Raw genomic sequence first — 15,086 nt, forward strand, 5'->3', positions numbered from 1 at the left:
AGAAAAGAAGGCTTGAAAGAAGGACCATAAGGTGTTTATGGCATTCATGGATCTGGAAAAAGCATACGACAAAGTATACAGAGAGGGATTCCGGAAAGTTCTGCGCATGTATGGTGTAGATGGTAAGCTGTTAAGTGTTGTCAAGAGTTTTTATGATGGTAGCAAAGCATGTGTAAGGGTTAATGGGCATCGGTGTGGGCTTGCGACAAGGTTGTGTGATATCCACTTGGGTTGTTCAATATATATATGGATGGGGTGATGAGAGAAGTAAAAACACGAATAATGGAGAGAGGGATGGCGCTGGTAATGAATGGTGATAGATGGAATATCTCAAATTTGCTGTATGCTGATAATGCAGTACTGCTTGCAAGTACCGGACAAGAACTCAGTGGGCTAGTGCAGAATTTTGTTGATGTCTGTGAGAGACGTGCCATGAGTGTAAATGTAGAGAAGAGTAAAGTGATGGTTATTGAGAGAGAAGGTGACTCCCAGTGTGATGTCACAGTGAATGGAGAGAGACTGGAATTGGTGAGAGAGTTCAAATACTTGGGTACAGTGATAGAAAAGAGAGGAAAATGTGCAAAGGAAGTTGAAGTAGAATGACACAAGGAAGAAAAGTGGCTGGTGCAATGAAGGCCTTGATCAGAAACAGAGGCTTGAGTGTTGCAGCTGCACGAGGCTTACATGAGGGAGTATTAGTGCCAACTCTAACATATGAGTGTGAGACTATGGTGTGGCATGAAAATGAGAAGTCAAGAGTAAGAGCAGTGGAGATGGGACTGCTGAGGAATGTATGTGGTACAGAGGGGGGTGGATAGGATACGAAATAATGTGATTCGTGAAAGGTGTGGAGTGAGGAAGTCGGTGGACACCAGAATCGAAGAGAGTGTCCTAAGATAGTATGGTCATGTGGAAAGAATGGATAACAATAGAGTGGTAAAAAAGGTATACCTGAGTGAATCTGAAAGAGGGAGGAGGCAAGGTAGACCAAGGAGAAGGTGGAAAGATATGGTGGATCAGTGGGTGAGCAAGAGAGGTTTGGACGCGGTAAGACTAAGGAACTGACAAGAGTTCAAGGTGGTTGGATGAATGTTGTGAGGAGAAGTGCGTGATCAGGGATTCTCTCACCCCTCGTGAGCATGGCAGCGTCCGGATTGACTCAATCGGATACGTTTCTGTGAAGCTGCAAAATGTGGTGAATGTTTTTGGCGTATCCGGTGGAGCCAGGATTCCGGGGGCTTGAATGATGAGTGAATGGAAGGGTGACCTATTTGGATCGGACAAGTTTGTGCTGTCTGGATATTGCTACTCCTCACCCTGCCCTTGGGTGGGAAAGGAGGTCCAGATGATGATGATGATGATGATGATGATGATGATATACATATATATAGATAGATAGATAGATGGATAGATTTAGATCTCTCTCTCTCTCTCTCTCTCTCTCTGTATGTATATATATATATATATATATATATATATATATATATATATATATATATATATATGTACATTGTAATGCTAGGTGTAAATAGGCTCGACTTCTCGTTCCTAAAACACCTAACGTGGAGCAGGGTCCTCTTTCGAGACTGGAGCTTAGTGCAATAAAGAGAGGTAGGACGCAAAAACTTCAGGCAATAACCTTTACACGTATATTACCACAGTCAGACACAGGACAAATCAGCAGATATTACAACATAATATATAGCAAGAAATAAAAACCTTATCTAGGATATGTGTATCTCGCAGGATACTTGCTTATCTGATATTAATGCCAACACAATTAAGCCTAGTGTATTCAGGGTACAGTGAATATAGGCGCGCGCGTGAGGCGCGGGGAGTGAGTCTCACAAGGGGGGGGGGGAGGGGGGGTGCGGGGAGTGACTTGTGACGGCTAGGACGGAATTATGGTAATACTGGAGAGAGGCAAGTATTAACAATGGGAATTACACGTTTTCCAATAGCAAAGGGACTTTGGTAATTGATTTTATTCCTGGTTTACACTTACTCTAGGTACTGGGACGAGAGAGTGTTGTACAGGATTTACGGGTAGCGTGAGTGGGGGAATATCATTAACACTTTCTCGTATTATTTCTTTAGAGTTTACAGCAGTGGGGGTGTATTACTACGGAGGAATTTCCAGGCGGCACAGTCTTACTAACTGTATATAAGGGACGTCACTCATAAATATAGTTCATCAGTTCTTGGTTCACACACTCGTCCCTCATTCTCTCACTGTGATCTTACTTGCCCCGATATTCACTCTATTAAGTCACTGCACGATATTACACTAGGTACGGCAAAGTCACACTTAACCTAAATCACTTGCACTGTTTCTGGCCACCATCACACGTATTCATCGTGGGGGGGGGGCAGGGGCGGGAACATGCTGTCGGCAATCCTGCCGCGCTAGAGGCACCGCCAAGGGGAGGCGTGCCGAGAGGGGATGGGACGACTCGTAGGGGCGTCCTCTCGCGTCCTGGGCTACCCGTGGCCTCCGGGATGGGCTCAGGGGTATGGCCCTCGGGACTGGGGCCGAAGAGCTCCAGAAACCTCTGGTGTAAGTCTCGGCCGGAGGTGGGAGTCTTACGTCGTCGTGGGGGCGTATGGAGATCGCGCCCGGGCGTCCTGGGGAGGATCGGGAGAGACTGCGGACTGTGGTCTCCAGCGTCTAGGGGCGCCGACAGGGGAGGACTGCGGCACCGGCTTACACTGGGGCCCGTCAGGTGCGTCTGTTCCAGAGCCAGGCGTAGGGAGCGGAGGCCAGGGGAGGCTGTGAGGCCTGACTGGGCTTGTCATAAAGACTTTGTAGTTACTTGTAGAGAAGTATATTTTAGACTTGTGGTCGAGCGGCTTTATATCTTGTAGTAGTTTCCCCACCAGATGTCATGTAGTGACGGGAGAGGTAAAGAATAGTATGGGACTATTTTTATTTGTCTTGGAAATATTAAACAGGTATAATAGTATAAGTCCTGGGTAGCTACCTCCCTGTCTCGCTATCTCTCTCTCTCTTCCTGTTCTAAGGCTAATCTCCGTCTCGACCTCTCTCTAGGGTCGCTTGTCTCCTTCTAAACTCTCTTTCCTAAAATCTCGTGTAGTAAGGATGTGTCACGTATGTTCCTCATGGCAACCAGACCTTTCTCACGAGAGGACTGCTGACAGCTAACTGCATCATCTCCTTACTGGCCGCTGTCGTCAGCTTTCCTCCGTGTAAGCATGTTTAGCGCTGCTCGCTTCTACTTGAACACAACACCTTCTCATCATTTGACTTCCTGCTTCTATCTGTCTCTCTATCTATCTATTTATCTATCTATCCATTATGTAGTCCTATATTTGCTCGGCCGCGCGAAAATGGCGTACCATCGACATTTAATAGTTATAATATATTAATACATACTACATACACATTATAATGAACTTATAAGCTAATTAAGTGAAATACATAATATTGTAAAGTAACATAATTGTATGAATATTGTATACATATATTATTCATAGTAAATAGTGATTATTCAGTAATATTACATTTTAAATAAGTTGAATACATATTGGAATAAATGCATTAAAGTGAATTATTTAACTGTAATACAGTATGTACTTGGGTTATTATAGTGAAATGCATACATGCAAGAATAAAAATAGTTTAAAATTAAGATTATTGTAAGAGTTATTAATATTTCATTCAAAGATAATGGTACTGGTTTGTCATATATGGGTCATTCTTCTTTGTGTTATTATTATTATTATTATTTTTTTTTATTTTTTTTTTTTATATATAATTAATACTATATACAAAATATATACACTTCATTCAGGGTGGTTAACTGTGATGTTAACTCTCCCCCCACTAAACAATGACTCCAAATTAGCAATTCTTGCATGCATTCATGTGCATGGCCAACAGCAATACTGCAACTACAATGCAGATAATTATAAAGACAGAAGGTGCTTGGCTATACACATAATATGGGTTGAACATACTCAAACTCAAATCTTCCCAGGGCTTCATTGTTTCATTGATCAGCTGCATAGTTTCAAACTTAGGTGAAGTCAACTTAATACTTGTGCTCATGTTTAAGTCCATATCAGGCAGTGGGTGGAAATGTTTGTGTGTATGATTGAGAATGACGTAGTGATTGATGGTGGATAAAGTAGACATGGCTGGTGTAAATACCGCACAGTAGTCTGGTGCTATGTATAATCCTGAGGCTGAAGTATGAGATGGTGGTATATCTGGACAGACTATGTAAACTGATGTGTTATGAGGGAAATAAAAAAACTGCGAGTGTCCAATGCGTTGATGGTGTACAAGTTTATCTGGAGCAAAAGTGAAGTTGCAATGATGATGAATATTGTTATTGCTGATGATAGCCATTTCACAAGGGACCGTATCAGTAGGCTGAAACGTGAAAATGTACGCAGGACAAAGATGAACAGCATGTAAGGATGTGCGGCACTTTCGCTCAATCGTTGACTCACTTGAGAAAGTGACAGTGTCTCGTCTCTTGGAGACCATGATGAGTTCGGTGTCTGTGTTGATGTTGATGATGACTAAAGTGTTGTTGTTTCTATAGGGGAAGGGGTGTATTTGGTATACTGTGAACAGGTCTTCCGTGATGAATGGTACATGAACTATCACTGATGTTGGTGTTAGTGTTGCTTCCAAGTACCGGTAATATTGCATGAATTCCCTACTTCGGAACAAAGGCTTCAATTTATGTTTATGTATACCTTGACTAACTATCTGACGTAGCTCATGAACTGGGAGTAAGTCATTTGTGATCTTGCCATCACCAGCATTCGAAATTCCTTGCATAAGTGCCCTGAAACGATCTCTAGTGTTCTCTAATTGTTGTAGAATCGTGTCAATATGTTCTGTGATGATGTGCGTTACGGTTGACTGTTATTTCATTTATAGAAGGAGTTTAAATCGATATTTAATTCTCGTAAATGATGTACTGTAGATTTTATTGGAATAGTTGCACCTATGTTCGATTGTTTGGTATATGACCTTAATTTCTTTTTGTAATCATTGTTGTGTTCTTGCTTGGTTTCTTGAGGTACGTTCACCTGTTCGGTTGTATCCGAGGCTGAATAATTATGTGATAATTCCCTTGAAACTCGTTTTAAATGGTCAATATGAACTTGTTTCTCCTCGCCACTTGAAAGTGACTTAATTAAAACTTTGTTTGCCTTTATGTTAATTACTCTGTATGGGCCCTCAAATTTAGGGGATAATTTATTGTCTCTCGTATGAATGACTCCGTAAACAATGTCTCCTAAGCTGATAGGTGAATCTTTTGCCTTCTTGTTAAATGCCTCCGTCATTTCTTCCTTGGACATCGTTAATTGTTTTTGCACTCTTTTGTGAATGTCCTGGAATTCACGTAAACGGAGTTTAGAGTAATCATCGTAATTGTATATAGGCATGCTGTCACCTTCTAGGAGCTCATATGGTAATGTTTTATCTGTGCCATATATAATGAAATGTGGTGTGTCACCAATGGATTTATTTATAGACCCATTAATGGAGGCCTCTACTCTGGGAATCCAATCATCCCAGCTTGCATAATTTTCACTGAGAATGTGTCGTAGCACATCTAATACCTTTTTATTTTGTCTCTCTACCAACCCATTCGATGCTGGGTGATAGGCCAAAACGTTAACCTTTTTAATGTTGTATTGTTTACATATTTCTTGTAAGATCTCAGAATTAAATTCTCCTCCATTATCACTTATTAATACCTTTGGGGTAGTAAAGCGACATATTACATTATCTGTTATTGCCTTTGCTACTGTCTCTGCTGTCTTATCTTTAATTGGAGCTAAAATGACATAACGGGAAAAATGATCCGTTGCTACGAATAAGTATAGGTTATTATTGTATGATAATGGCATCTTGAGTAAATCAACAGCGACAACGTCCCATGGTTGATGTGGTACTGGGTAATTACCCATCGGTGCAGGTGTGATTGGGTATCCTTTGTGTTTCGCACATGATTCGCATCTGTCTATATGATTGTTTATATCTCTTCGTAATGAAGGCCAGTAATATAATAGCTGGGCTTGGTTGAATGTCTTATCCTTTCCAGGGTGTCCTGCATGTGGGCTGTCGTGTATCATTCGTAATACTTGGGGTATCATGTCATTAGGTACTACCAACTGGTTAGTATTTCTTTGGCGTTTTGGTTGTTTAGAGTTAATTTTGTATAATGTATTATTGACCATTGTGAATTGTTCAAGTGGGACATGCAGTTTGGGTAATTGTATGTCATCTCCACTTTCTAACTTGTATATTACTTTTGACCATACTGGGTCAAGTCTTTGTGCCTTTAAATATCCTCGTGGTTTGGGATATTTCCTTTGAGATCTAACGCCATGACCTGAATTGTGTTAAAGGGTTCCTAGATAATGCAGTCAGCTAATATATTCATTTTACCTTGTATATAATTTATTTGTACAATGTATTTTTCAACTGTACATTTCCATATTGCTCTCCTCCCAGAAAGGAGTTTTTATTTAAACATACCCACCAGTGGTTTATGGTCGGTGAATAAGTGGATTTCTGTAACCATATACCAAATCTCGAAACTTTTGTAATGCAAAAATCACTGCAAGTGCCTCTAAGTCTGTAGTGCTATAATTTTTCTCTGCACCTCTTGTCTGTCTGCTGGCAAATGCAATTGGTTGATTCTTTCCTCTTTATCTTCCTGCATCAGTACAGCCCTAATCCTTTAACTGATGCGTCTGTACAAATAAGAAATGATTTCGTGTAATTCGGATATGCTAAACAAGGTGCATTTGTTAGTTTAATTTTTAGATTGTTAAATGCCCTTTTTGTTCTTCTTCCCATTGGAATACAGCATCTTTTTTGAGTAGTTGGAATAGAGGGAAGGCTATATGAGAGGACTGTGGTACGAAGGACCTATAAGTACCCAGCCAGACCTAAAAATTGTCTAACTTCGTCAGTCGTAGTGGGTTCAGGAAAATCTCTCACTGCCTGTATTTTGTCATCAGTGGTGTGAATACCATCAGAACTTAATTTGGTGGCCCTAAGAAATTTATTTCCTTAAAGCAAAATTTGCATTTAGAAAGTTTAATTTTTAATCCAGCATCCACTAAGCTTTTTGTAAGAGTAAGTCTAATTTTCCTGAGATGATCCTTAATATTTCTTCGTTGCGATAATAATATCGTCAAGATAAACTAAATATTAACCTTGTCCTAAAATTCCGGACAATACGTAATTCATAAGACGCTGGAACGTACGGGGGGCTGTCCTCAAAGTCCCATTGGCATTCTTATGTTTATATTGATAATGGCCTCTGTTTGTTGAAAGGAGGCAGTTGTATTTTACGTGACTCCTGAGATACCGGAATCTGATAGTATCCGTTTAAGGAGATCGATGGTCGAGAATATATTATTCTCAGGACCAATATTCCTGAGAACATATCACTTAGCAATGGCATGGGAAATCACTGTCCAGGGATTGTGTGATTATTTAGTTCTACGGTAATCTACTACCGCACGCATTTCTCCATTTCTCTTGGGCTGCACAAAGAAAAGGGGAGCGTTCCACACGGAGAAACTGAAGGCTCAATAATTCCAAGCCTTTAACATTTCATCGAGCATACTGATTTGCAAGTGTACGTTGGCGGAGTGTGGTCATGCGATAAAGCTAATGGTACGAAAATTGGTGGTGTTTCTGGGTGCACATTAATCATGTGATTAATCAAGTTAGTACACCCTACAAATTGTTCTCCGGGCAATGCTGCTACGGTGTCCCTGTGTTTTTCAGCAGGGTTAACAAATCATTTTCTTCGTCAAATTCACCTGAGTGAATTAAATTTACTCTTTATTCTTTCTCTATCCATGGAATTTGATCTCACTTGTTCACTCCACCAATATTTATTTCCTTCACAGGGCCGAAACATTTTTTCAATATTAACTATGCTAAGTTCCCTTCTTCAACTGAACTTCCCCATTCATGTGATTAATAATGAATATGGGAGTTAGCCCTTCGTCGTTCGTATGACATAATGCGTTTTTTCTACTTTGACAATCCCTTTACTTTACATAATTCTTCTAAGACAAGAGCAGATACTATTCCGTAATTTGCTCTTTATGGTATTTTAGCCTTCATGTATGAATTAGGTGGTATAACCAAATCATTAGTGAGATGGGCTGGAAAAATTGATAAATCAAGTACTGTTATCTGGGTCCCACCTAATTCTGGAGGATGGGAGTTGCTGGTGTAAGTGGATCTATACACTCATCTGTTTGTGTATGTTTTGTTAAAGCCTTTAATATTACCAATTTCTTTTTGCAAACTCTGCTTATCTACCAATCGGTGAGGGAGCTCTGAAGAAATGTATTTCCTCTATAAATATCATTATCAAAGTCTATTCCATTCATTTGCTTGGGAGTATAGTTATGTTCTCAGGATTCTGTCATGGATCTTAAGCCCATGTAACATATAGAGCTTTGGTATTGCCCTAAGTTTTCAACGATATAGAACAATGCAGAGAATGGTCTTGTAGTTTTCTGTGCAAAACTGAGATTTAATCTTTATCCACATACCTTTTACTGTAATCTCTTGACCATCTACTGTGTTTAATTCTAAATCAGCTTCATCCAGAAAAGTTCACTTTCTTTTTATTTTTAAGAATTCTATTTAGTTCTTCATGTGTTATTAAGTTCACTGGAGAGCCTGTATCTAAAAATAAGGAAACGTTTTGAATCCCCTCCACATACAGCTGGTATCAAAAGATACACTCATTTCCCAAACATGCCTCCTATGTGAGAAGATTTAACCTTGTTCTTCTTTACGTTTGTTCGTTTTTGTCATGACTTGGTCTTCCCCCAGGATTTGAACACTAGACACAATTTTTTTCTACTGTTTTGCAATCCACTGGTCCAGTGCCCTTGGTATCTATGATGTCTACAGTAAGGACCAAATCCTTGCTGTCTTTTGATTATCCTCTTTTGCCTTGATAAAGCATTCATACCTTGTGTATGTCCTGGTTTTGCACAGTAATGACACAGAATGGACCTATCCCTTGACTGTGACCTACGAGGGTGATTTCCCATAAAAAGTGTTGTTTATAGGCGCGAGACCTGCTCGGGCTGCGCGAGAAAACTGTATGAAACTGCCTGTGGAAGGCGTGTGGGAACGAAGGTCTAAGGCGTCTTTGTTTGTTTGGGCTGCACTCATTTCAGAGTCGCGATCGATTTTGTTCTCTGTTTAGGGGTCGGTGTTGATGTTTTTCACAGCTGATACTGTCTCAGGTACCCTGATTCTGGAGACCAGAATGTGCATGTGTGTCGACCACACCTGCTTTACTGCACTGCATCTCTACCTGCGTTCATTAAGTCCCTAGTAAGCACATTCCCGGGATGTCTACGCGATTGTTTTTTATGGCGATCTTAAGGGTTCTATCAGGTAATTTACACAAGGCATGCTACATAACCAAATGACATGTCCACGACCGGGTCTGGGGACATCTTTCCATCATCTGTTATCCACTTAGAATTCTCCAGAGTAGCCTAATAGCGGTTCTCTTGATTGTGGAGACATCAGCAGTTATTTCACTGAGCACATGGTTTGTAGTGTGCTCCCTTACAAGATCTACAATTTTATGTAATTCTGGAATTATACCTGGCAAGAAGTTACACTACACTCCAGAAAGATTTCTTCAGAAATTCAGTTTTAAATTCATCATATGTCCTAGCACGATGTAGCTTATCGGAGCGCAATAAATTGCTTGCTGGACATCTTTCCTGGCTAATGCAAGATGAAAAAATAGCAATTTTTCTCTTGTTCATCTAGTATGTGGCGCTTGATGAACATTTATTCGCACTGACTGATTAATGAAATGACATCAATGCGATCCTTGTCTGTGCCAGAGAATTTTGGGGCAGTCTTATCCTCGTGATACACAAAAACGTGAGGTGTGGTTTTTAGATCAGCAGTATTTGGTTCTTGATTCATATTTAATGATTGCCCTGTTAATTCAACTTGTACGAGTTTACTCGTTATGTGAGGGAGATGGTAGAATATGTATGACCGGACCGGTGAACCCTGTTAAGTATATTGGCATACGTATTCAAGGCAGCCCCATAAAGTCGATACTCTCAACGTCTGAAGGGGTTTCCCACTCATCATCCAGAAACTCACCGTATTTGTTTCCTTATCTATAACGTGTGGTGTGGGTTGTACAATGGGTGGTGGGCTGTCTCTTAATTGTGAGTCTGATGTTGTGGCTTGAATTTGTGTGTCATCTGGTATTAACTTTTTCGTAGGTGGTGGCGAAAATATTCCTGTCATTAAGATATGAGTGTTATGAAATACGCCTCTTACATTTATTTATGTCCTAGCAAACTAGATGAGTAAATAAGTTGAATATAGCTAATTTTAGCACTGAGAAAAGAAATGAGCAAGTATAATTTTACCCACTTGATACAGATCGTAGAGGTGTGTCGATACAAAAGTCGATCTCGGAAGAAAATACAGGTTTGATTGAAGATCTACTTGACGTGAATAATTCTAGTGGTGTGTTGATGGACGATATTACTCAGGAAACTCCCATGGCCTGAGTATTTGTAGTGGTTAACGGCTTTGTCCCAGAGCCAAACCTCAACATAGAACGTCGAATTTCCAACTTAACTGTGAAAATAAGTGAATATGAGTAGGAGCTATGTTAATAATGAAGGTAATGACGTGGTAGTGGGTGAGAAGTGCCTGGTATCAGTCACACGTTGCTTGGCATGGCAGACTACGCGTTGTGATGTCATCTCAGCACATGGTGACGATCGGCTTCCCACACATGGTAGCTGCTGGTGAGTGAATGAAGTATAGCGATGAGTAACTTGAGTGAAAGATAGAGTTGTGTGTGCGTGTCATCACTCTTCGTTTGTTTTGTTCCCTTTATTCTATGTGAGAAGTTTTCTAGGTCCTTTCTCTAGTGATTTACTCGGTTTGTGGGATGAAGACTGCCGCTACTTGTAGGAATGCGTGTAGAAAGAGATTATACAGACGACGTAGAGTTGTTAATTGTAGTTGATTACTTAGATGGCTGTAGTTGATTGTAGATGGCTGTAAGACTTTGTAGAACTGAAGCTAACCTTGCATGAGTCTCGGTTGCTTTTGTAGAAATTTGCTTTTTAATTGTTCGGAGAGCGATGTCCGCAGATTTGCTGGTTTTGTCGTTAAGCTACTTGCAAGGCGTCGAGTGATCTGCCTTGACCTCTGCATCAGCGTAATGATCTAGAGGAGACGGAGGGGCATGATGGAGGAGAATACTGTCAAGAGCAGATATTGTTGGATTTCTTTTCAATCTTGATATTTTGTAGGAATTTAATGTTGATTCGTAGAGCGAGGTTCGTATACGTTTCGCTGCTACCAAATGTCATAAAGACTTTTGCTTAGTTACTTGTAGAGAGAAGTATATTTTAGACTTGTGGTGATAGAGCGGCTTTATATCTTGTAGTAGTTTCCCCACCAGATGTGTCATGTAGTGACAGGAGAGGTAAAGAATAGTATGGGAATATTTTAATTTGTCTTGGAAATATTAAACAGGTATAATAGTATAAGTCCTGGGTAGCTACACCTCCCTGTCTCGCTATCTCTCTCTCTCTTCCTGTTCTAAGGCTAATCTCCGTCTCGAAGCCTCTCTCTACGGGTCCGCATTGTCTCCTTCTAAACACTCTTTCCTAAAATCTCGTGTAGTAAGGATGTGTCACCGTATGTTCCTCATGGCAGCCAGACCTTTCTCACGGAGAGGACTGCTGACAGCCTAACTGCATCATCTCCTTACTGGCCGCATGTTCGTCAGCTTTCCTCCGATGTAAGCATGTTTAGGCGCTGCTCGCTTCTACGCAGACACAACACCTTCTCATCATTTCGACTTCCTGCTTCTATCTGTCTCTCTATCTATCTATTTATCTATCTATCCATTATAGTAGTCCTATAGGCTGCTCTGGTACCAGGAGGCCTGGGCTCTCGTCTTCCTGCTGGTGTTTACGTCTCGCTCCTTGCCTCCTTTCGTTCGAGGACGGCAATGTGGCCGTGGCTGCCCACGGGGCAGGGCTCTCGGAGGTGTCGTGGCCCGGCAATTGGCCGTGGCCTGAGTGAAGGGAGTCAAGCGCACCTCCTTGCACCTTCGAGCGAGCAGTGGGCCATTCCATCTCAACGAAAGGCGGGGTGGCAGTGGACCATCTCCCTTCTTGCAGGAGGAGGGAGCAGCAATAGGCCCGTCTCCCTACCGGGACACCTTGCCGGACGACCAATAGGCCGTCTCACCGAGGGCAGGAGCAGCGAGTAGAGCCGTCTCCTTCTGCCAGGAGGGGGAGCAACAATAGGCCGTCTCTACCAGGGCACCTTCTCGGAACGACAATAGGCCGTCTCCCACGAGGACAGGAGCGGCAATGAGCCATCTCTACCAGAGGCACCTTCGGAGGGACGACAATAGGTGGTCTCACGAGGGGGCGGGAGCGACAGTAGGCCATCTCCTGAGGGAGTGCTGTCTGGAGTGCTCTAAAACAACTCCACCCCTATCTGGTTCAACAATTCCTCCGTGAAAGGTAGTGTCACTCGACTACGACGGCGGGACGGGGTGGTGGCTACGTGATATAGGGGTGGACTGGCCCAGGCTGACATATGCCGTTGTTGCTGGCGGTTGCTCCGACTGGTGGTGGCTACCCCGTGGGGTCCCGTGTGGGGGTGTCCAGCACGTTCCCCGGAGCATACTGGGCTGTATGCTGCACTTGCCCCATTGTCGGGGACACTATGAGTATTCTTCTGTTTTCCATTTGGGGGCTCATCAGTATTCCTGCTGTTTCCATTTTCGGAGGCACTACGGTATTCTTCTGTTTCCATTTCAGGGCACTGCTCTGCTAAGATACGCATTTTATACATATACACCATATATGGAGCACTCTGTGGTACATTGGTAGAGTGTGAGCTTAGCACCGCTGGTGAGCGCTGAGTTCGCCTCCCGCCATGAGTTATGTAAAAACTTTGGGAAGCATTCACCAAGCCACTTGCTACTTTGGTGGACACGAGGGGAGTGCTGTGGTTGAACCATTGTCGCATACTAGTATGCTTGCACCCCAATCACCTTAAAGAGGGCCGATTACCCTGTGGTTCACAGACTACACACACATCCAGAACCACCTACAAAACTACCATTAACTTACCGTAATACTTCTCACCCTACATACCAGTCTCTACCAGACAGCCCTAAGCCACTTGGTAGAGATACATTGGCTGTATCGTCCCTGCTTCGGCAGGGACAGAGCCGACTCCTGCAGTGGACCTCAACAGCTGAGGATGAGGATGCCTGTATATATATATATATATATATATATATATATATATATATATATATATTTATATTTTATATTTTATTTATTTATTCATTTAGATATATACAAGGATCATTTGAAGGAACCAAAGGCCAGGAGCCCGCAAACCATTCCAGGGAAAGAGAGAGAGAGAGGGGAAGGGGGAAGAGAGAGAGAGAGAAAGAGAGAGAGAGAGAGAGAGAAAGAAAGAGAGAGAGAGAGAGAGAGAGAGAGAGAGGAAAGAGAGAGAGAGGAAAGGAAGAGAAGAGAGAGAGAGGGAGGGGAAAGAGAGGGAAAGAGGAGAGAGAGAGAGAGAGAGAGAGGAAAGAGAGAGAGAGAGAGAGAGAGAGAGAGAGCAGACAGACAGACAGACAGACAGACAGAGACAGAGAGAGAAAGAGAAATTCCAAGATCCGTTCATTTCGAGATGCCTGGATACACTGCGTTTGAATGACTTTAGAGATCATAGAGAAGTAGGGAAATATAGAGAGAGGGAGACAGTTCCAGAGTTGACCTGTTGCAATAAATGAAGGACTGGGAGTAACAGTTAACTCTTGCATTAGCCAGAGTTGGACAGAAAAGCAGAACAGAGAGTTTGTTCCTAGATGGGTGCTACGGGCCCGTTGTAGAGGTGGAGGGATGCAAGCAGACAGTTCAGAGCATTTTGCCATACTGTAGAGTAGGAAAGAGAGTTTGGCCAACCGCTGTGCTGGCTGCCATCTTGCACACATCTGAACCCCGTCACCGACCGGGCGTAACAATATAATACCCAAAGTACAAGTATCAACCCCCTAGCCTTTTATTTCTGTACGGAGTCTCATATATATATATATATATATATATATATATATATATATATATATATATATATATATGGCTGATGAAGTGTGATTAGTGCGTTTTAATGTTTAATAACAGGAGGAAAGCAGTGTGCGATGAAGAGTTTTTACTTCTTACAGCGAATCTCATAGCCATGCTTTTGCTTCCTGATTCACTTCCAGATTTACATCGTTCAGCCTGATTTTTGCGAATGTTTTTTTTTTTTTTTTTTTTTTTTTTTTTTTTGCCATAGATATGAAGCTTCTTACAGAGAAGAATCTCCTCAGCAATTTCTTTCTATTGTCATGACGGGAGGGAATATCGATGTCCTCTATTGCATTCTTCTCCCTGCCTGAGAAGCTTCTAGATTAAATCCTTACTATGAATATATATATATATATATATATATATATATATATATATATATATATATATATATATATATATATATATATATATATATTCCTTAGTTTACATAAAACCAAGCTGAAAACAAATAAGTAAATCTATCAGTACAACTGTCCAATTAGTTCAGTACATCTCAGTCTACAGCAATAGTTAGAACAGGTAGGAATCTTAAGAGACAGATACATAGATAGGTGAACAAAGATTAAAATGAATGAGAACAGATATACTCACACAACACATATAGGAAATGTTGTGTTCTGGCCAGAGCTTTAATTTCCCATTCTTTTCTGCTCGTGGAATATCTAGGAAACATATGCAGTATCTTCCCCATACCTGAGCGGTTGGAACACTGCCAGGCTGCACAGCGCCGCATATACCATCTCCTGAGTCAAAGTATAGGTATATAGCAGGTGATATGACCATAGAAAGTGTAGCGTCCTCAGCTTAATCTCTGTGCTTTCTTATGCCAGTCCAAGGAAGTGAGGAGGTGAGGTGAGGATGCAATATGGCGCCCATATGTC

This window comes from Coenobita brevimanus, chromosome 80 (assembly GCF_032717465.1).
Source record: "Coenobita brevimanus isolate Jiangsu-jjx chromosome 80, ASM3271746v2, whole genome shotgun sequence".
Taxonomy (NCBI): Eukaryota; Metazoa; Arthropoda; class Malacostraca; order Decapoda; family Coenobitidae; genus Coenobita; species Coenobita brevimanus.